General features: G+C 64.4%; 1 protein-coding gene across 5 annotated transcripts in view; it reads right to left on the bottom strand.

The window, feature by feature from the left end:
- The window catches only part of RAI1 (retinoic acid induced 1), a 99,659-nt gene that overhangs the window by 45,566 nt on the left and 31,386 nt on the right, over positions 1-22,707 (bottom strand). For 2 of the 5 annotated variants that reach the window (XM_057714578.1, XM_057714579.1), the window contains exon 2: positions 21,410-21,547. The exons of 2 other annotated variants lie outside the window; for them this stretch is intronic. The gene's annotated coding sequence lies outside the window, so the exon portion shown is untranslated. Of the gene's footprint in view, positions 1-21,409; positions 21,548-22,707 lie in introns of those variants that run through there. One more of the 5 variants, XM_057714576.1, reaches the window with a different exon arrangement.

The following is a 22,707-nucleotide window of genomic DNA, read 5'->3' as shown; positions in this document are numbered from 1 at the left end:
AAGGGGACTTGGGGACCAGGAACAGGCAACGCATGTGCAAAGGCCCTGTGGCAGGAAGGCGCCGGTCGGCCCTCGGGGAAGGGTTGGTGGAGTGGACCACCAAGCGGGCGGACCGGGATTAGGAGGCGCTGGCCCCGTTAGGCCGCTCACTGCCGAACCGCCAGGACCAGAAGAAACGACAAGAGACGGAGCCGGGCCGAGGCGGCCTTTGTTCGGGGCGCCATCCACGCGCACTCCCCTCCAACCACGCCCCCCGGCGGCCGTCCCGGAAGCCCCGCCCCTACAGCCGCGCGTGCGCGCCTGGTTGATGCCCGCCGCGCGCGCCCGGGGCGACGCGCCCCGCCCACTTCCGGCCCAGAATACCCCGCCCCTCCGCAGCGTGCTGGCCAATCAGAGGCGGTGTCCAGACGGGGGCGGGGCTTGTGCGAACACAAAAGGCCAGAAAGCCAGGCAGTCTCCAGCACCGTAACCATGACTACCAGCGCCTTCGCACCGCCCCGCACGCAGCCGGGGACGCGCCCGCGGGCTGGGGGTGCGGGTGCGGGTGCGGGTGCGGGGCCGGTCCTGCCCGCGGCGCGCTCGGGCCCCGGCCCTTGTCTCCTGAGAAACAGGGTCACGTTTTGCCCAGGGCGGAATTCACTCGTTAATTCAACATTTATTGAGCGCCTACTGTGTTCAGAGGCTAGAGACCCGCCACCGAACAGGCCAGACTCAAAGCAAAATCTTGCCCTCGGGTGGCTCGTGCGGGAGGGAGGCAGCCAGTGAGCACAGATGTAAGTAAATTACAGGGCGAGGTGACTAAGCGCCGCTCTGGGGAGGAAGCGTCGGGGTCCGCAGCCTTCCTCGGGGTGACCTGGCGGCCTCATCAAGAGGGCCCATTGAGGGAAGGCTCAGGGGAGAGGAATCAACCGTGTGGCGCTGGAGCCCGAGGAACAGCCAGTGCGAAGGCCCTGAGCATCGCCAGCCCCCCCGGAGAGCAGGGAGGCCCCGCGTGTGTCGCTGAGGACAGGCAGCACAGGGGACCAGGCCTGAAGGGTGACAGCACAGGGCCTCAGCGGGTGCTCGGCCAGCCAGCCCCCTCTCCTTCCCCTCCTTTTCCTATCCTGCCGCCCTTCCTCCTCCTGCGACAGACCCGGCTCTGACGCTGAGGCACGCAGCCAGGCTCTGCCTGCCTTAGCCTTCAAGGCCCAATCAAATGGCACCTCCTCCAGGAAGCCCGGGCAATCCGGCTTGGTGAGGCACCACTCCAGGGCTACCTCCACACAGACCCCATCACAGCACTGACCAGTACCCTCCTGCAGCTTTCCCACTGGGGGCATCTGTCCTTTCTCTGTGTGGGTGACAGGCAGGGGGCAACTGCCAAGTGGTAGAAAGGCCAGCGGGAGAGCACCTGTCAGTCACAGGGGGCGGGAAGACAGAACCTGAAGTCCATGGCCATTGGTTAAGGGAAGGTGAGTCCTGCCTTAGCCTCCGTGCATAGGAGCCCCGCGCGGGCCCAGAGCTGGTGACTTAGGAACAAACAGAAGCTGTCCAAACGTGGACAGCTAAAACGATGGAGAGACATACCCCATTCCCAGGCGAGGACAAACGTGGTGCTGCATGCTGGCCGCCTCCTCCAACGCCCACGCGCTCGGTGTGTTGAGAGGCAAGGCGCGTGTCAGCTAGGCACTTTGCACAGGCAGCCTTTAGGAAGCAGGGCAGGGCAGCACTTGACAGCACGGGTCCCCAGGCCGGCTCCGGCCCTCACAGGGCATCTGAGCCTCAGCCTCCTCGTGTAAACGGGGCTGACGGTAACAAAGCTACAACTGATGAAGTCAACAAACCTGCATCCTCTCCTTGGAGCCACAGCTGGACTGTACCTCCCAGCCTCTCCGGCAGTTGGGGGATGGTCACATAACCCGAGTTCTAGCCAACGGCACGTGAGCGCGGGGGAGGTGCCCCGTCCAGACATGGGGACCAAGCCCAGGCTGCAGGGGAAGGCAGGGCCGCATCACGAAGCAGAAGCCACCCTTTGCCCAGAAACTCTTGCTGCCCTCACGTGTGAAGAACAAAGTTCTGGACATGTTAGCGTTTGTCTGTTACTGCAACCAGCCTTACCCTAACTAGCTCAGGGATCCATTTCCCCTTCAATAAATACTCACGAGGGTCTCTGGGGACACTTCTGGAGCTTAGGTGTAGACAAAGGCTGTCCTCCAAGTGTTCAGGGCAGGGGACTGGGGCAGGAAGTCTTCCCTGAGATGGGGTCTCAGAGGGGAGAGACTGCAGGGGTGGGGGGTCCTTCAGCCTCAGGGAACACGGTCCACTTCCTGGAACCCAGAGGGGGAAAGATGCGGCCTCACTTCATCACCTACCCATTCTGAGCCTCCGTTTTCTCATCTTTAAAACGGAGACGACAAATAACGGGGTCTCTCGGGGCGTCTCTGGATCTCAGGGGAGAGAACGCCATTTGTGATGCTCCCAGATGCCTTTTCATCCCAGCATCACCCAGAGCGGGGGCAAGGCCTCTGCCGACCACCCGTGCCAGGCGGGGGGGACTTCGGCTCCGGAGGGGAGCAGGGCGGTCAGGGACTCGGGCTGGGCAGGGAGGGCTGGCTGCTGCTATTAAGGCTCCTGCCACGCAGGCTAAATATCAAGGATCATCTCCAGCCGGGAGAGCTATTAGGCAGCAGCGGAAGTGCTGGCTCTCTGGGGAGGCGGGCAAGGCCGTCCCTGGAGGCAGCTTGGGGAGCCGGTGCTAAGAGCGGGAACTCTCTGCTGACGGGCAGACGCTGGCCGCCATTCAGCCTCCTCCTGGACGGGGAAATGGGCAGCGGAGGATCTGGGGGGAGGTCTGGGAGTCCCTGGGGGCTGTCTTGGGCACTTCCCCGATGCCCCATGCCAGCCTGGCTGCTGTCTCCTGAGATAAGGAGCAGGAAGAGACAGCAGATCTGGGAGGCGTGCTTGCTACCAGGCAGGCAGGGGGTTGCTGGCTGGGGAGGCCCAACCAGGAGCTGGAGCCCCAGTGGCTTGCAGTGGGACCACACCACTCCCGCCCTCACATACCCGCCTTGGCTCCCTAGGTCTCTGCCACCACGACCCCACCGACCTCTGCGCCACAGCTGCTCCCACTGCCATGCTTTTGCATCCACTGTTTCTTCTGCTGAGTGTGCCAGACTCATCTCCCATCCCCTTAACATCTTTTTAAGAACCGCTTGGGGTTCTAAACCTGGCTGAGTGAGTTGGCCAAGCAACCTCTCCTCCGAGACATAGCTTACTCACTGAGAACATGTGGAAGCTATTTCTTACCTCACAGGGTTGTTGGTGCAAATTAAACACGACAACGTATGTGAAAAGCACCTGACAGCAAACAGCACGAAGCAGTTATTTAAAAAGCACCCCTCCCACCCCCCCGCCACCAACCAACTTCTTGCAGCACACCTCCTCCAGGAAGCCTTCCTTGACCACAACCCCTGGTTTGGCTTAAGCGCCTTCTTGTTGGTCCCTCCCTCCCTGGGCAACCCCTGGCATGACACCACACAGGACAGCAAGGACTCGTCTGGGTATCTGTCCCAGCCCCATGAGGCTGTGACTTTCCTGGAGTGTGCCAGGCCCCACGGTCAGTGTCAAAGAAGTTGAAAGAAGGGCCCAACCTCAGCCTCCTCCTCTGTCTTGCCCCAGGTAGGTGAGAGGCCCCCAGACCCCAGGATTCTCGGCCTCCATGCTCGGGACCAGTCTGCCAGGCAGTCCATTATCGTCCAGCTCTGCCCGGAGCAGTCCTGACCTCAGCCCAGGCCCCCACTCTCCCCACCACTGACAGCCGCTTCTAGGGTTGGGAACCGGCCCATTCCACTCCCTTGTCTTCCGCCAAGCTGCCGGTCAGCCGGTGGCCAAGTGCCAAGCAGCCAGCCTGAGCTCAGGGCTAGCTGGAGAGTGGGGGATAAAACATCCCAGGTGGCCCCAGGAGCTTAGGGAGGCAACGGGTGGGGTCCCCGAGCTGTCTCCACTTGTAGAAACCTCGGGGGTACTGTGCATTTATCCAAGTGAGGCCATGCTGGTACCAACCCAGGAGGCCCGCCCTGGGCCAGAAGGCTGTCGGCTCGCGGCCCCGCTGCCTGTCTCCCCCCACCCAGAGCTCGGGGAGGCGGTCGTGGATGTCTTTGATTAATAAAAAATAGGGGCAATGAATTAGTCATTATGTAATAAACGCAGCTTGTTTGGCAGCCATATCCTTCAAAAACACGGCTCCTGTGAGTGAGAAACAGCGGAGGGGGGTCTCTCACTAAACCCATACGGCGCTCCGGGGGAGGCCAGCGTCTTTGCCCCAGGAGACCCTGCCCCTGGGGGGAGGCAATGACAGCCTCGGGCACCGCGTGGGGGGCGCGGGGGCACCTGGCCAGGACTCCCCCGAGGGGCAGAGCAGGCGGCCGGGGGCTGCGGGGGGAAGTCGGGTGGAGGCCGGGGCCCCCGGCTCAGCCGGGACCCTCACCTCCCTGCGCGGGGCAGCGCGGGCGGGGCTCCCGGTCCCGCCTCTGCCGCCCGCCCTGCTCTGAAAGCAGAGGCAGGAACAGATGTTTCCTTGAATCGGAAAATCACGTTGGCTCCCGGACGGGCCGCGGCGAGGAGGCGCGTCCTCTCCCTCGCCCCCCTCCCCTCGTGCCCAGGTCCTTCTGGGCAGCAGCAGAGGGCGGGGGGGGGGGGGGGGGGGGGGCAGGGGCACCCGCGGGGCACCCGGCGCTCGGTCACCGCCCACTGCTGTCTGCCGCGCGGGGCAGGGCAGGGCCCCCCCGGTCAGGCGACCCCGGCTGCTCTCCGCGCCCCCTCCCCTGGGGCGCCCGGGGGACCCGAGGGCCCCCCCGACCGCCCCCAGCAGCCCCGGCCCCTCCCCCCGCCAGCCTCCCGCGTGGGACGAGGGCGCCCCTGAAGGCGGGGCCCCGGCCCACGGCACCTCCAGGTCCGCCGGGCTCCACGCACAGCGGGTGCTCGGTGACGTGTCGGGTGGGGGGAATGTGTGTGCGCGCAAATGCACCAAAAAAAAAAAAAAGGAAAGAAAAAGAAAATCAAAAAGGCCCACATCGCACGAGAAGTCATGACCTCTAGGGAAGCCTGGGGAGGACTCTGACCGGTACCTCTACCGCTTCTTCCTTGCCTAGTGACAACCACCCTTCCTTTCCTTTCCACAGTAAAAAAAATTTCCCACGAAGACGGCACAGCAGCCCCCCCCCGGGGGAAGCTGCCTGCTTTGGCCTCTTCTAGGCAGGGGCCCTGCCGCCCTGCTGCCACCCACGTCCAGCGCCCCCCTCCACACGGCCACTCACGTGGGGGACCGTCTCACAGGCGCCCTGTGCCCAGAACTGTGCCGGGGACTCGGGTGACGGGTCCCACCGCCGTCCCCACGTGCGTCTCCCTCTGCTCCCCAAGCCCGTGGGCCGCTCTGGGGACGGTGACTCAGGCAGGGCGAGGACGGGGCCGGCGGGCCGGGCATTTCTGTGCGTCTCTGCCCAGGGGCCTAAGAGCAGCCGCCGGGCACCTGGGGCGGGACGCGGGGCAGCCCCAGAGAAGGCCGAGTGTGGATGTACCGCCCACCTGCAGACCAGGGTGACGGTGCCCAGTGCCTGCGGGGATGAGCGGCCAGAGGCGGGGCAGTCGGGTCCCTGGACGCTGCTCAGGGGCCTCCTCACCCCTCTGGAATCGTGGGGTCCCTGGGCCGGGGCCCGCCACACAGAAGGGGCACAAGAAATGTCTGGGGCGTGGAACTGAGTACAGATTGCTTCCAAATCACAAAGGCTACAATTTATCAAGTGTTCTGCCTACATGAGCTCGTTTAAAACTGGGATTGGGGCACTTCCCTAGTGATCCAGTGTCTAAGACTCCGCGATTTCACTGCCGAGGGTCCGGGTTCAAATCCCTGGTCAGGGAACGAAGATCCCACAAGCTGTGCAGCGCAGCCAAAAGAATAATAATAATAATAAAAATAAATAATAGAGCTGGGACTGGAATGAAGGAATTTTGTAACGGCAGAAAAGCTGTCCACGTGATGGGCAGGGGACAACGCAGGGGCCCGCGGGGCCGCAGAACAGTGTGTGTAGAAGGGTCCCATGGAGTGAAACCCCAAAAGGATGAGAAATGCACAGAACTCCCAGTGAGAGGAGGGTGTCCCCCCCCTACTCTGACCCTGCAGAGGGGCACGGGCCTGGAGCTGTGGGAACATAACCTTCCAAGTCCACACACTTCTGTTTTGTTTTGTTTTTCCTAAAACATTGAATGCATGTTATTATTTTTTTTAAAGGATATGATTTTCGGCAAAGTTTCCAGTGAATCAGTGCCTGAAGGGTGCAGGGCCGGCAAGTTCTTCCAGACTCAGACTCTGGGGAACACGTGCATTAATTCACGAGACAAAGATCTGACCCTCCAAGCAGCCTGCCAGCTACCCCAGGCAGGGCAGTAAGCATTCATTCATTCATTCACAGATATTTACTCCTGTCTGCAGCAGGTCTCCAGGCCTCTGGTAGGCCTGGCACTGCGGCCTGGGGCCAGGCTGGGGTACATGTGCCCTGCCTGCTCCCTGCCCCCAGTGTCCCTGCCCCTTGGCCCCTGTGCAACATCACCTGTGGCCACAGGAGTCCACCGCTCACCCCCAGGCCGGCAGGCACCCAAGATGGAACTATGGTCTCTGCGAAAGACACTGGCATGAGCTGGTTACTGCCTTTTTAGCGGACGTAATTCCTTTTTATTAGAAAATTAAAGGCTGGGACCAGCTTGCCAAAAGCCAAAAGAGCTGAAATGTGCTTTCCTAAGATATGCGGCGTCTGATGAAACGGATTTGCGTGTCTGCCTCCTTTCCCACCATCTCCTCCCCTGGGCCAGCCCTCCCTCCAGTCCCGCCCCTTCCACGGCACGGAGCCTGGTGGTGGGCTTGACCGTGTGTGGGCTTGGCTGGGGCCACCCAGACGTGGGGAGTGCACCTGGCACAGGGCAGGGGCCCCACTCCCCAGGTTTAAGCCGTTTGAGAATTATCTCAGGGATTCTCTTGCTTTCCTGAGATGCAAAGGCACCTGTGGCCTCTGCTGAGCCGAAGGTGTCAGGAGGGAAAGGCAGGAACAATAAGGGACTGGGCTCCGGAGAAACAATCTTGTCCATCTGCAGCCCCGGGAGCGGCGCTCCAGACAGAAGGAGGCGGCCCAGCAGAGAGCGAGCAGAGGACCGTCCCTCACTGCCACACAAAAAGCAACTATTCAGAGCCACCCAGGGAGTTCTCGCTTATTGAGAAGTCCTTGGTTCTTCCCTTTCTGCTGCAGAACTCAGGATCAAGGCCCCCGTCTTATTAACGGGGTGATGGAGGGCCCGGGGGGGGATGGTCCTCCTGCATAGGAAGGTGGCCGCGCCCGCCCCGCGAGTCAGGAGAGCTGGGGACTCCAGGATCGCGTTTTCTTGCACCAATCTCCCTTCCTCTTTCCTTTTCTTTTTTTTCTCTGCTGGTCAGAGGCTACCTTCCTGGTTTACAGGGAAACTCAGAGCGGGGTGGGGGAAGCCGGGAGTGACGTGTGTGCGCGTGCGTGTGTGTGTGTGCGTGCGCGCTCGTGCACGCCGGTGCGCGAGTGTGCGAGCCAGCGGGTGTGCGCGCTGAATGCTAAAATGGTGACCATGCTCTGGATGCGCTAACGGGGCGGGGGCGGGGTGTCTGTCTCAGGTAGGTCTGCCCCGGCCCCTCCCGGCATGTCCCCACCCCTCCCAGCTCTGCTCCCTGTTCAAGGGCAAATCCAGCCCCTCACTCCCTCCTCGAGTAACAAAAGGCAGATGGAGTCCCTTTCCACCTGCTCTGATTGAAGCCTCTGCCGTGGCACGTCTAGCAGAACTGCTTTGTTCTGGGGAAAACCAAGATGGGGGTCTGTCCCAGGGCCGGCCGGGGTGGGCCACAGCGTGGGGTTCAGAAACAGACGCAAAATGCAGCAGCAGTGTTCCACAGGCCCACGCTGCCCGGACCCCTCGCCTGGGACGTGTGGTCCAGGGAGGCACCGCCAAAAGGGCTCTGGTCAGCAGAGTCCGGTCGAGTCCCAGCCTAGTGACCACGTGGCCCCGTGGCCTCCTGGGGCACATTCTGTCACTCTCTGCGCCTGGCTTGCTGGCCTGACATGACGGACTTAGGAAGCCCCTGGCACAATGTCAGCTCTCTCCCCCGACCCGGCCGGCCCTGGGCTGAATGGGAGGAGCCGCTTTTCCATGGGAGCAAGGCAGGGAGTGTGGAAGGAAGCAGGAGGCACAGTGACACCAGGTCCCCAGGGGCAGCTGTGCCGGGTGGTGCAGAGCCTCTGGGACGTTTCAGAGGAACAGGGCATGTTCCTGACGCTGTGACCCAGGGTTTCTCTGGGTGGAGGAGCAGCTGAGACCCCTGGCCAGGGTCGCCCCAAAAGAAGGCCGTGGCAGCGGCCAGGGGCAGGCAGGGGCCGGGGCCCAGGTGCCAAAGGTCTGCTTTCCGCGTGAGCACCGCTTTCCCCCAGTGGAGGTTCCAAGGCTCTAGGTGGACACCAAGCGCGCGCCTGCGGCGTGGGGCCCGGCCCACGTGGGCGGGCCCTGATGCCCTCTGGAGCAGACGCCTGGACCCTGGCTGTCCGTGGAATGGGGTTCAGCCTGGCCTGCGAATGCCTACACGGGGGCGGGGTGCTGTAGCACCAGGAGGCCCCACTCCCCCCTTCCTCAGTGGTTAGGGAGTCAGCCAGGCCAGGTCTGTGTGCGTGGGGCGCGGGGCAGGGGGGGCGGCCCTGTCTGGGCCCAAGGTGAGGTCAGCCCAGCAGTGACGACAGCTGGCTGTGCTGGCGCCTGGGACCTGCCCCAAGCAGCCTCTGGGGCTTCAGGCCCCCCGCCCAAGGCAGTATGGGGCCCAGCTCAGGGTGGGTGGTGGCTTAAGGCCTCGAAACCCCCAAGCCAGGGGAGGCCCGTGGGGAGGCAGCTGGAGGTCAGCGGAAGGGGGCAGGTGCAGGACGGTGTGGGGCCGAGACAGGGCAGCGCCGCCCGCCCAGCTCTGCGGGTGGAGGGGCCGCAGGCCCAGCCCCCAGCGGCCCGCGTCCGTCTGCACCGTCACCCGCCCCTCCCCACCCCCGAACGCACCCCTTTCCTCCCTTCCCCAGCTCCCTGGGCTGGCCTGTCCCCACCTGCCCAGCTCTGGCTCCTCGCCCGCCCGCGGAGAGCAGCCACAGCCCGCCGGTCCCCAGCACAGGCGGGCTGCGCTTCCAGAGCCGGGCTCGGGTGAGCACCGCGGAGTGCCGCTCTCATCCTAATGGTTTTCCAGGGAGCACGGACCGTGGGTGCAGGGGGTGCGCGGGCCGCCCTGAGCGGAGGACGCCGCGCCTCTGCGTCTCCCCCTCCGCCCTCACCCCGAAGGGCCCCACCGTCCCTTGTCACAGCCTGCCGGCCAGGGCGGAGAGGCCCCCACAAAGGCGTTTCCGGGTGCTGGGAAACGCCCCCAGCATGAACCTGGCACATGACCGCCAGCAGTGAGGAGGGCAGTCCTGCCGCCTCTCCCCCCACAACACCCGCAGACCCCACCTCCCCGACGGGGAAGACGGAGACCCCCAGGGCCTGCAAGAACTGGGGCCGGGCCGCCTCCCCCAGCCCCGGAGCACAAGGAGGCCTGCTGGAGCCCACCCTTCTCCCGGCGTCCTGCGGCCCCTGGGGTCCTCTGTCCCTTCCAGCAGACGGGCCCCCTGGCCCGCAGGGCGGCAGGGACCACCCAGGCAGAGAGAGAGGGAGCGTGAGTGAGTGTGTGAGTGTGTGTGTGTGTGTGTGTGTGTGTGCGCGCGCGCGCGCTGACCACAGCTGGGAAAACAGGCTCCTCCACACCCGCCGGCCCAGCCCCCGCCCCCCCCACCCGGCCAGCGCCTCACCGGGCCCTGAACCAGGAACTGGGCCCGCCGCCAGCGTCCCCTAGGCCTGAGCCCCAGCCCCCAGCCCACCCCTCCTGCTCCCCTGGTTCAGAGGCCCCCAACACAGGCTGCCCCAGAGCCACACCCGCCTCGGGCCCGCCCCCCGCCAGCGTCCCCTACCCTGTCAGGGGGGAAGGGTCCGCCTCTTGACCGCAGTGTCCCACGACCACCCGAGACCCCGTCTCTCTGAACGGCAGCCCGCTGCCCCACGCCCACTGCCGGTGGTGTCCGGGGTGTGGCGTGCCCCCGGGGCCTGCAGGCGGGCACTGGTTCCCTCCGTCTGGGCGGGGGCTCCCTGCCCTCTCCCACCCCGCTCCCGAGGCAGGATCCCTGAGGCTGAAATTTCCAGGAAGGAAGAGAAATAATTATTGCAGGGCTCCAGGCCAGCGCAAGTGGGGACAGTCCTCAAAATCGCTTCCCTGGACTGGGGGGAGGTGGCTCGCGACCCTGAGGTCAGGCCCAACAGGGACCCGGCCTTCCCCACTTCCGGCCTCAGACCCTGCAATCCTGCTGAAACAAGACCAACCTCAGGGCGGCTCAGACGTAGGGGGTGCTGGGGAGGTCGAGAAAGGGTGGGGGCTCCTGGCAGAGCGGCCGGCGAGTGTCTCCAATGGCTCCCGGGAAGCTGAAGTAAATGAACTTAACCTTTCAGCCTCTGCCCGTTCCTGCAGTGAGCCTGCAGGCTGCCAGGGCCCCACTGGACAGGGCTGGGGACCCTAATAACAGGGCCAGAAGGCCCTGGCCTGCCTTGGGGAGGGGTAGGCCTGGGCAGGAACCTCCCCTCTAGGCCTTGGGCTCATCGCACAGAACAAGGCTCACAGGTGGGGGCGTTCCTGGCCCCTGAGGCCATCCCCCATCTACTCCTCAAGGGGCATTCTCAATCTCCGGAAAACTCTGTCTCCAGACATGTCCCTGCTCTGAGGCTGACCCATCTCCTCTCCAGCAGTCCTTCACTTAATCCAGAATGTTCCATCTCCAAACATGTGCCATCTTCTTTTCAGAAATATCCCCTTTCATCCTCAAATACAATCTCCAGAAATGCCAGTGCTCTCTATAAAGGCTCCATCTTAGCTCCAGAAATGCTCCATTTCCAGAAATAACACTTCCCATCTCCAGAGATGTTTCATGTCAGCTCCCAAAATACCTCCAATCCAGAAGTGCCCTATTTTACGTCCAGAAATACTCCAGCATCCTCTTCAAAACCATTCCACTTCCAGAAGTACTACAGTTTATCTCTAGAAGTAATTCACTTCCTCTAACATTTCCTGTATCCATGTGCCTTCCAATAATGTTTGGAATCCAGAAAAACCTCAGCTTCACCCCAGAAAATGCCCTCTTATTTCCCCAAATGCCTCCATTTCATCTTCAGTCTTCATGCGCCTCCACCAGAAAAACTCTGTATCGTCTCTAGAAACATCCTCATCCTGTCTCCAGAAACGCCACGTCTCATTTCTAAAAACACTCCATCTCTGGAAATGTTCCGCCTGTGTCTGGAAACGCTCACGGTGTGTCCACAGAGGTCTCCCCATCTGGCCCAGATGCTGCAGAAACGTAGGAACCCACTTCCTTCAGGATCTCCCAGGGAGAGGCTGAGCAGTGCCCAGGTGGCCTCCGCCCCCTCCTCCTCCTTTGTCCCCACAGTCCCCTGGGACCCCTCGGCCACCTGCAGGGCCTGCGCTTGTCCCAGAAGCAAGGAAAAAGTATGAGATGGGATGGCAAGTGTCGAGGTGCCTGGAAGCGGGGAGCACAGAGCCTCCCGGGTCTGACCGGAGGGCAGGAGCAGTGAGAGGCCTGGGTGGGAAGGTCTGGACCACGAAGGGCTCCGCCCCCACCCCCCACCCCCTCACCACAAACACATCCACCGGCCCAGGTACCTACACCCACAGCCCCCCACTGCCCACCCCTCGGAGCCACACACACACGCCCACACGCACCGCACCTCGTCCATCTCGGCGCGGCAGCCCCACCCGCGAGCACACAGAACACACGCCCTCGCACTCACCCGTGCTCCCTGCCTCTCTGGGCCGGTCTGGGGACCCTGAGGGGCAGAAGGCCACTGCCAGGCCCTCCGACCAGACAGGCAGCCTCCGTCACGGCTGTGTGTCGCCCAGGGAAATTCCCTGCCAGGGACTCTGGGCTCAGAAGGCACCACAACAGAGACGAAGGCGTCGAGTTCTCGATCTGCTCGCATACCTTCTAGGATGGGGTGCTCCCTCCCTCCGGGGCAGCCCTGGCTCTTCTGAGACACTTCAAATGACAGAAAGTCCCTCTCCGGGTGTAACGGAAACTCCACAAAGTCACCTCTGTCCACAGGGCCCGGCACTGCTGTCTGGAGTCGCAAAGCCTGGGGTCCCACAGAGCCTTCGCGTGGAGGTGCCCCCCCGCCCGTCCCGGAACAGGCGGGAGAGGTGAGGAGTCGGCCGTCCTGCAGGAAGGGGGCCTGGAGACAGCTGAGCAGAGGCCGGGCATGCACGCACCCTCACGCGCAGACACACAGGCAGGCACGCCGTACTCCTCCAGGCCCTGAACCCGCATCTGGAAGGGAGGTCTCTGTCCCCGAGACCTCGGGGCGGCCGCTCTCAGAGCCTCCAGGTGGGCAGGAAGGGAGGGGCCTGACCCCAGTGTCCGCTCCTGGTGGCATCCGTCAGCGCTGCTCTGCCCCCGGGGGAGGGCGATTACCATTTATTAAGCCTCCCGATTTAGACCCAGCCTCAATTAACTGGAGCCTCCTGAGCCCCCTTTTCTGATCCTCTGGGGCCAAGGGCAGACACAGCAGACCTTCGGCGTGCCCCTCAAGTGCCCTCCGCGTGGGCCCCTTTGTCTACCACCCCCACTGGCCAGCTCCGGCTCAGAAAGGGGGCTTCCACATCTGTCCCCCTCAATCCCTCATCCTAGACACTCACCCTTTCCCCACAGAGCCCTCTGCCTCTGGGAATTCACATCCCCACTCAAAAACCAGGGAGGGAACTGTGGTCCCGGGGCCAGGATGGAGAGCAGGGGGCGAGGCCTCAGGTGGGACGGCGGACGGGGAGCCCCCGGGGCTCCTGGCTCTGGGGCGGCGGGCTTCCTGGAGGCCTCGGCATTGGTATGCTCTGTCCCTGGCAGCCCAAATTACACCGACTCTCCCGGGACCCTTTCACGGCACGTTGTCGCTTCAGCAAAAGGTCATGTGCGAGAACGTCAACATCCCTCCCGCATATTAACTAAAAGAGCGTTTTTTAAAAACGCACAGGAAAAGGCAGCCAATTTTACAGTATCTGAAATGAGAAGGGCTGCCGGAATGGGAGTCAAGGATAGGGTGCTGTCGGAGCGGTCACGGTCACGGTCACGGTCACATGTGGGGCCAGCAGCGCCCGGCCGGGGCGGCATCCAGGTGCTGCCCAGCAGGCGTGAGGGCAGGAGAGCGCGGCAACGCTCCCCAGGCAGCCGTGGGCCCCGTCCCACCTCTCCTCTGCCCCACACAGCCCCCACCTGGCGCCCGCTTCCTTTGATTTTAGTTACTTTTCCTGGAGAATTTCTGGAAGCACCTTCAAGGCCCAGTTTGAATCAGGTCCTCAGTTTTGACATCTCACAGATGAGTGTCAAAGATGCAGTCTGCCCAAGCTCAGCGAAAGCTGGGGTGCCGGGATGGGAACCCAGGTGTGAGCTGTGGGGGGGCCTAGACGGAGCAGGGACTGCAGAAGCCATCCCAGCTCTGCCTGCAGTGCCAGGACTTGCCCGTTGCAAGAGAAGCAACAAGTGGGAATTTTATGTGAAATCTGATATTGTTTTTGAAACCCGGTGCGGGCCACACACCGCCCATAAGAAGGCATCACCCGCGAACACCCTCTGGTCTGAGGCCTCCAGGCCCCCGTCTCTAGCCTCTCCTTGGAGGGTGGTCCGCTCAGACAAGGGGAGGGGGTGGAGCTGGGGAGGGGGAGAGGGCAGGACTGCAGGAAGCATTTTCACTCTGCAGGAGATGCTTCGAGGAGGGGGATGGCCCAGCCCCCCAACAGGAGAGGCTCAGAGGGACCTGAGGAAGGGCGGGGGGAGGGGGAGAAGGAGACCGTCTCAAAGGTGAGCTCCCTTCACTATCAGGGTCTCCCACGGTTCAGGCTAGAAGACACCCCAAGATAACCGGAGCCTGGACAGCTACAGAGACGCCCAGAGAGAGGCCGCTCCTGCCTTGGGTCACACAGCAGGTGATGCCCCGCACGGCCGGCGCGCCCACCTCCTCCCCAAGTCACCACCGTGTGAGCCAAGATGCCAGCTCCCTGTGCCCCCCTCCCCAGAGGGGTGGTGTGGGAAGGCCTGTCCTGCCTGAGACGCCGCCCACCCTGGGTCACCCGAGCAGAGCGTCTTACTGGCCCCAAGGGCCTTGACCCACAGGTGCCCGACACCTCCAAGCCTCGGTTTCTTCATCTGTAAAATGGGGACAACAGGAGACTTTCCTTCATGAGGCGTCTGAAGACAGGAAATAATTCAGTGCTTGGGGCCCAGCAGCAGGAGGCCTCGCAGAGAGCCTGCTCTGAACAGCAGGACGCCAGGGACCCGTCCTCCGCCCCCTGCCATCCCCGCCGCCCCTCCCCTCCCCAGTGCTGCTCCTCCGTTTCCGTGCTGAGCTCTCTTTTAGGGAATTACAATCTGCTGGGCTTTAATTACCGGTCCCCGAGGCCCGCCACCTCCCTCCCCAGCCGACACGTCATAATCCCTCCGGCTGGGGCCCGAGCTCCGCTGCAGGCCCCACAGGCCCCGCAGGCCCCCTCCTTCCCCTGGAGCCACACCCCAGGTCTGCCCAGCAGCTCCCAGGGTGGGAGACCTGAGCAGGAAGTTCTGTCCAGTTCATGCGCCACCAGTTAGGATCAGAGGAGGCGGGGCTTCTCGGGGAGCAAACTCAGGCCCTGAAGGGTCACGCTGCCCTACCGGGTCCCTCTGCCGTCCTCCCGCCTCTCCCCCGTCGGCCCCAACATCCCCACCTCCAAGCCTTCGCTCTGGCCATGCTGCCCACCCACAGCACCGTTCCTTTCCCGCGGCCTTCACAGCAGTCAAGGCCCAGATTCCATTCAGCCTCCACCCCCACCTCCGCCTCTCCTGCTGCCACCGTCTAACCTCCAGAGCCCTTCAGGCCCTCTCCCACCTCCAGATCTCCAGGCTGGCTGGAAGGTGCGCCGCATGGCCCTTCCTCCTCCAGGAGGCCCACCCTGACTCCCCTGGGGCAGGGCCACGGTGCTGTCAGCAAACACCTGAAGGAAATGAGCCTGAGCTGTGACCCCGTTGTCCGTCAGATGCCCGCCCCGCCCAGCTGTGCAGGCAGGAAGATGGGGCGGACTAGTGCTCCGTTGGGTCCTGGCAGCTGCAGGTGTGCCCCCGGCTCCCACACCCTCACCTCCAAGACAGCGACAGAGCTGGGGAAGGCGTGGATGTGCGTGAGGCTGGCAGCGTGCACTGCTCTCAGGGGCCGGCAGACGGAGGCTCAAGGCCAGACACGGGGCAGGTACAGTGACCCCTGGGTAACAGCCATTCGCCGGGCCCTGGGTCTGAATCTGGCCACTGCTGAGTTGCTGGATTAGGTGACAACATACCCAAACCAGATGTCACGTAAGCATCTGAGCCCTGGTTCCTAAGAAGCTGGGTGACGACGGCTGCTGGGCCACATCCCTGATGCCACCTGGCAGAGCGGAGCTGCTGCCCTCCCATGAGCGCTAAGCACCGCCACCCTGGGTAGCTCTGCCCGCTGGCCCTGCGGGGCCTGGAGGTTGGAGGCCCCTGTGCTGTGCAGACACGCGCTCTTCCCCAGTCACCCCTCCCAGGCCACACGCCTATATGTAAGCGGGGCCTCGGGCGCTCGTGTTGGGGGAGAGAGGAGGCATCTCTGGACCTGGGAAAGGCAAGACGGCCAATACCGTGTGGGTCAAGGTGCTCCTGGGAGGTCACACCCTGCAGGCCTGGGCAGGCAGGGTCTCTGCCAGCTTCGGTGCAAAGGGCTTCTCGTGGGAGGAGCCGCGATCTGCCTCTCTCTCCCCCAGCACTGCCCTCAGGAACGGACAGAGGAACTTTCTGGTTCCATCGGCTCCTCTAGTTCCTCACGACACCATTTCTGGCCCCAGAATCCTCCCCTCGGTCAAGCTCCCCCTAAGAATGTGGGACCTGCTCCAGTAGGAACACTCCCTCCTTTTTTCCAGACGCTCGACCTTTGATAATGTAGCTGCAGGTGAGACGGCAGCCACTTCAAGCCCAGACTGTCTTCCAGAAGCACTGGAGGAATAACAGCGCGTCTCCCTCCCGGAAGCCAGCAAACCCAGCGCCCCTGCTGTGGCCACACACAGGTGCCCTGGACAGATGCACGGACAGTCAACAAGCCTCTCTGTGCATCCGGATGTGACCACGCACTGGAACAAACTTGACCTGGTTTTCTTTACCTTCCCGACAGTCCGGGCAGGAAAAACCTATGCTCGCCGCGGCACAGAGGGGACACTGAGCCTGGAGGAAGCGTGCAAGGCCCTTGCTCGTAGCCACTGCCAAGTGCACGGGGTGGGAGGGGCAGGGCAACGGGCCACCAGAATTCTGGACAGCTAGGTCTCCATAAACGCCTGGTGACCCGGTTCGCCCGAGCACCCCCCACTTACAGACCACGACAACCCCTGATTCTCCGGCGCAGGCTGATGGTCTCCGGGCCGTCTTCTTATTACCGTGACTACCCGTTCCACTACTGCAGGGCGTACTGGGCTGACTGGGGGCCAGACAACCAGGCCAGGCGGAGGGTGACCCTGCCCAGACTTTTCCAGAAAGGTCTTGGCAGCTGGAGGGTCACCTGCTCCCCACGTGAATGACATCTCAGCCCTGCACCCCGTGCAGCTCAGACCTCAGCACCGAACAACCTCAGGCGTGCTGTGAGGATGACGAGGCCTGCCCTTGGGCACCCCAGCTTCCCAGGGGTCCTGCAGGGGGAGGATGCCTCGTCATGGGAGCCTGGGGGCAGCTGGGAGCTAGAAAGGGGTCTGGGCCTTGGGATCAGAGGACTGGGTCCTGACCTCTGACTCTGTGACCTCAAGCAAGTCACCTCTCTATGAAACAGGAACCACAAACGCTTACTTGCAGATCCTGTGCAAACAGGCCCAGTGCCTGGCACGTGAGTGGGGATCCACGGGGCCTGGTGGCTGTCACCCCGACACCCAGACACACACACAGGCACACACACGCAAGTACAAAGACACAGCACAGAAATGCCCAAACGCCCACACTCACGGGAGGGCGGCCCCTATCCTCGACCTCCTGGATGGAGTTCCTTGGACCTCAGAGGACACACCTGGGGGCAACTGTCTTCAAAATTCAAAGGAGAAGCTCAAGCCCGTCATGGGCACTACCCCCAGCGCCTGCCCCCACCCCCCCCCCGCCCCAGGTCCACTCCCCTGCGAGGACGGGTCCTCCTCGGCCCATCCTGCCTCTGTGGCCTCAGCCCCATCCTCTCCCGGGCTGGGGGATGGGAGCAGGAACGGCTCAATCAGGATATAATCGTTTTTAATTAACGTGCGGATCATTTCACAGGCTGATCTCCTTGGAGACCAGAGGGAAGACGGTCTTTTAAGATTTTCTTTTGCCTCCCCCCACTCACCCCTCCCAGTCGAAGGCCGCCCCGCCTTCACCCAGCCAGCCGCAACCTTGAAAGCAGCACAAAAGCCTGGTGCCTGCATCCCTCTTGGGGCCATTAGGAGGAACGTGTGTGCTCACACACAGATAAACACTCACGTGCCCAAGCTCGAGGGCACACTCTCCCCCCGGAAATGCACAGATGGGAGCAGAGACCCACAGATGTGGACACACAGGGACACACACAGGTCCACACACACGCACACGTGCCCAAGAACGTACAAACGGGGGCCCGAGGCACACAGCCGTGGGCACACACACCCAGGCTGGCAGGCACACCGACCCCCGAGGATACACAGACAGGATCAGACACACAGACACACACACACGCAGGCACAGGGGAAGGCGTCCAAGCCCAGAGACGTCCCAGAAGGGCCTGGATACCCACACGCCTGGGAGGACTGCCCGGGGGGGCGGGTCAGAGCCACGGCCGCCTCCCCCCATGTGCACCCCGGCCCTGACCTCTGACCTGAGGGTGCCCTGCCACCGGCCCCACGGGGACCCGTGAACAGAGATGCCGGCACCAGGTCTTGCCTCCCTGCCCCCCACCTGCTCGGGCTCCTCCTGACCCCCAGAGCCTCCACACGGCTGCTCCACTGCGCCCTGACGCCGCCCTGACCGAGTGCCCCCCAAGGCTCAGCCTTTCCGGGCCACACGCCTCCAGCCAGCCCCGGCGCCCCCCGCCACGGGAGCCATGACCCCCGCTGCTCCCAGCCGCTCCGCTGGGTACCCAGTGAGGCTGGCGGGTGGGGGCTTCCTCTCTCCTTGTTTCTAATTTTAAACAGGTCCTTCCCCTCCCCATTTTCTCCCCCCCCTTCCTAATCCCTTCTTCCTTTCCACATGCCTCTGCTCCCACCCCTCCTTCCCTCTCTCCCCCTTCTCACCCTCCCTCTCTCCCCAGAAGCTTCCTGGGGTCAAGCTGAGCCGGAAGGAGCAGGTGAGGTGTTGCTGGTCCTTCCCCACTGCCTGGCAGCTGTCTGTGCCAACACCTGCCCCCAGCTGCCGAGCAGACCCAGAACTAGGTCTCGGGACAGGTAAACTGAGGCCCAGGGCAGGGGCGTGACCGCTGGGGTCCTCTGACACCTGCAGTCCCACCCTCTCTCTGCACCTGCTTTGGATCCCAGCTTTTCCTCCCGGGAAGGGCATGGCGAGGAGGAAGGGGGAGCCGCGAGGAGGGGCCACAGGGAACCCTCGGCTGGCCACAGGCAGGCTGGGACCCTGGGTGGCCCCAGGTGCCATGAATACCGTGGCCACCGAGGGGCTGAGCCTGCCTGGTGCTCCAGCGGGCAGCTCCACAAGCCAGCTGGGTGCTTCTCCTCTCCTGGGGTCTCAGTGCCCCCATCTGTGAAATGGGCAAAGTCAGCCTAAAAGACCTCTAGGGACTCCTCCCGGGTGCAGAAGTCAAAAGGCAGACCAGCAGCCGGTTCCTGGCTGCTACAAGACCCAGCGACTGCTGTGTGACCTTGGAACCCACTTCCCTCTCTGGGCTCCTGTTTCCTCCTCTGTCCAAGGGGGGAGGTCAGGCCGGTGATTCATCACCAAGGCTCTTTCAGTTCTGAAAGAAGATTCTAGATTGTGGGGAGGAAGAACAGTGTCCCACTTATCAGGGGAAAAGCAAGGCGCCCGTTTCCCCCACCGCAGGCCTGAGCACCGTCATTTTGAGGAAATCATCTCAAACATCAAAAAAAGCTCTCTGCAAGAATAAACCCACCACCTCCTTCATCAGGGGCGTCCAGGAGGCGAGACCAAAGGGGACCATTAGGTAAATGGTGGCGCACGCACCCAACTGGAAAGGGCTGAAGACCCTGACCGTGGTGTTCATGAAGAATTGGTCACAAAACAGGAAAAGGCTCCTGTCAGCGCCAACCAAGAGCGCAGAACATACGTCTGATACAGAGAACGGCGGCAAGTCTCTAAAAACAAACCAGCCGCCAAGCCGAAAACACTGCAGAGAAAGACATGAAAATATTAACGTTGTCACTGCCCACCGAGGCCGTCGGTAACCTTTTTTATTTTTCTCTATTTTTCAGACTTTTCTATTAACAGTATTTTAAAACGTATACGTTGAAAAGGTCATTAAAGAAAAAACCCCACGATGACTGAATGCCTGCAATTGAGAAACTCTGCCCTTCCATTCATTCTTCATCCATTCATTACTGACTCGTTCAGCCCTGTGTCTGTCCAGCCAGAGCCCAGTGCCCATCACGGCCAGGCTGGGCTCCCACCTGCGGGAAAGGGAAACCAGTGGGGGAGGGCAGACGCCCCCCAGGAACCACCCCCGGAGCCCCTCTGAGAGCTGGGTCCTGCCTTCCTCCCAGGCGAGGGGCGCGGGAAAAGCGCCCACCCCCCGCCAAGGCCACGGGCTCTGGCCCGGAACCGCTGCGCCTCGGTGTCTGCTCAGGGCTCCGATCCCCGCCGCATCCCCACCTCCCCCCACCGCCCCCGGGGCCCTGACAAGGCCCCACCCCGGCAGGTGGGAGCAAAGGGTCCACACTGCGGGCTGCCGGGTGGGGGCTGCCAGGCTTCCGGGGGCGGGGGCATTAACTCTTCCCACACCCGGACCGAGGCCCACGACAGCTTCCCGCCTCCCCCGGGAACCCCTCCCCCGCGGAGGCAGGTCTCCGCGGCCTCGCCTCCACCCCCACCCCCCTTCCAAGCAGCCTTGACCCCTTCCACCCGGCCCTTCCCCCCAAGCAGCGAGCGCGGACGCGCCTCGGCCCCCGCGGCCCCCCGCAATGCTCGGGGCTGGACCCCCTCCGCAGGGCCCGGCGGGAGAGGCGCCCTTCCCGCCCCTCCTCCCCTCCCCCGCCCCAGGGACGGGCGGGGGTCCGGATCTCCGGGTCCGGGAGCAGCGTCTGCTGGGATGGCAGGAGGCGAGCACTGGGGGGGGGACACACACGCCACCCTCGGGATCACCTCTGAAGCCCGCACTGTACCGGAGGGGAGGCGGCTGGGGGGGGGGGGGCCTCGACGAGCCCGGAGTCCCCAGCCAATCGGCGAGCCCGAGAGAGGCAGGCGCCCACGACCCGGGCCGCGACCCCACGCCTCGGGCCTCCGCCGCGCCCCCCGCCCCGCCCGGCCCCCCGACGCCGACGCCTCAAACCCAAACAAGCCCCTCCCCCGCCCCGCGGGGGTCAGCGGCCCCCGCCCCCGCACGGGCGCGAGGTCTCATTGTCAGCCCGGCCGCCGGGGCGCGCGCGGGGCGGGGGCGCGGGGCGGCCCGTGGCGGGGGGGGGGGGGGGGTCTGCAGGGGAAGGGCCTGCAGCCGCTCCTCCCGCTCCGTCCCGCTCCGGAAGCCGCCGGAGGAAGAGGATGGCGGGGGCGGGGAGACCGCGACCTGGGCGCTCGCGGGCGGCGAGGAGGGGCCGCGGCGGCCGGAGGAAGCGCCCCAGGCGCCGGGGGCGGCGAGGCCCCCGGGAGGCCGCGCTCCCGGGAAGTTTCCCACCGGCGGCCCGGGGCAGCACGCGGCGCGCAGACGGCCCTCCCCGCCTGACCAGCCCCGGGGCGCGGACCGCGAACTTGGGCAAACTCCTTCCTCCCCCGCGCCCTCCCCTCCAGTCCGCGACCACCGGCCCCGCCACCTCGGCCCCCAGCCCGCGGCCAGTGCCACTGTCGCCAAGACCCCGCGCCCGTGTGCGCTGGAAAACGGGGAGGGGGGATCCCCAGCACAGCCAACCTGCGGCCGAAAAGAAAGACATTCCTGCCGAGACCGATTCCCTCAACCCGTGTGGAGAACCCCAGACGGGCAGATCTGCAACTCCAGCCCGGACCGCGGCGCGGCGGGGGTGGGGGTGCCGGGGGCGGGCGCCGAGCCCCGCCGGCAGCCCCGGGAGCCCGCGCGCCTGGGTCGGCCCCCCGAAGACACAAAGCTGCGCCGCCAACAATACCTGCGGGCTCCTCCTGGGTCTCCCGGGCGCCGGCGCCGCGCGGCTCGCCGCCTCCCTGCCCCGCGCCGCCTCTGCTCCTCCTCCGCTCGCGCGCGCTCTCCCCTCGGCTCTTCCAGAACGCGGCGGCCGGACGAGATCCTTGGGAGAAAAAAATGTGAGCGCTCGCACGGTTCCTTTCTCTCCGCCCGCCGCTCGCGGCGGCCCGGCTCTCGCTCCTTTCTCCCTCGCGCTGCCGCGCGCGCCGCGCCTCTCGCGCCCCGCGTTTCCTTCTCAGCCGCCCCTGCGAGCGCCCTCAGTAGCCATTATTCACGGGCCGGCGGGAGACGGGAGGCAGAGGCCGGCCCGTGGCCGCATCCACTCGGCGAGCGCGATGCGGGCGCGGGGCGCGCGCGGGGAGGGGCGCGCGACGAGGGGGCTTGGCTGCGCGCAGCCCGCGCCCCAGACGCGGGGGAGGGGAGGAGGCAGGGAGGGAGGAGGCGGGGGCGGAGTGGGAGCTGGTGAAGGGTGCGGGAGGAGGGGGCGCCGGGGAGACGCTCCCGCGGCTCTGCCCGCGGGGGCTCGGGGTCACCGGCTAGGAGGCCCCGAGGCGCTCCGGGACCGGGGAGGGGGGAGTGAGTGTCTTCGTGCGCGCGCCTGCGCGCGCGCCTGAGCTGGAAGGGGAGGGAGGGAAGGCTGTAATATTTTCCCGGTGACTTACGAGCCCGTGGAGGAGCTCCTGGCTGCGCGCTTGGGTCCGTGTGTACATGTGTCAGTGTGGCTGTGTATTTCTGGTCTGTCCTCCGTGTGAACGTCACGGGGCTTGGGGGGCCTGCTGCGAGCTTGTGAATCTGCTTCTGGGTCTCGGGGGGGACGGAGTGATGCGGTGCCTGCGTGGCGTTGTGTGCGATTGTTTATCGGGGGTTGCGGGACTGCGCCTGTGTGGGCCGTGTCTGCGTGAGGTTGTGCGCGCGTGGGGTTGTCTGCGTGGGCCCGAGTGTGTCTCAGGGGTGTCGTGTCTCCGTAGGGGCCTGTTTGCGTGGGGCTCCGGTTGTAGAGGCAGTGGGTCCGTGCAGGGCTGGGGTGCGCCGGCAAGGCGATCTTGTGTGGGGCTGGCGGGGCAGTGTTCTGCGTGCGAGGCCGAGGCCTGGGGGGGGGGGGGCGGGGGGGTGTCCGCGTGGCGTCGGGGACCGCACCGCCGCAGAAGACGCTTGAAGCACGAAGAGGCCGCGCTGGGGTCGGGGCGCAGCGCGACGAGTGGTGACGGACGAGAGAAGGCGGAGACCCGGGGGCCCGCATCCCGCGCCCTCCCTCCCCCCACC

This window comes from Hippopotamus amphibius, chromosome 17 (assembly GCF_030028045.1).
Source record: "Hippopotamus amphibius kiboko isolate mHipAmp2 chromosome 17, mHipAmp2.hap2, whole genome shotgun sequence".
Classification (NCBI taxonomy): domain Eukaryota; kingdom Metazoa; phylum Chordata; class Mammalia; order Artiodactyla; family Hippopotamidae; genus Hippopotamus; species Hippopotamus amphibius.
Note: the sequence above shows the minus strand (reverse complement) of the source record. Positions and strands in the feature narration are given on the sequence as shown.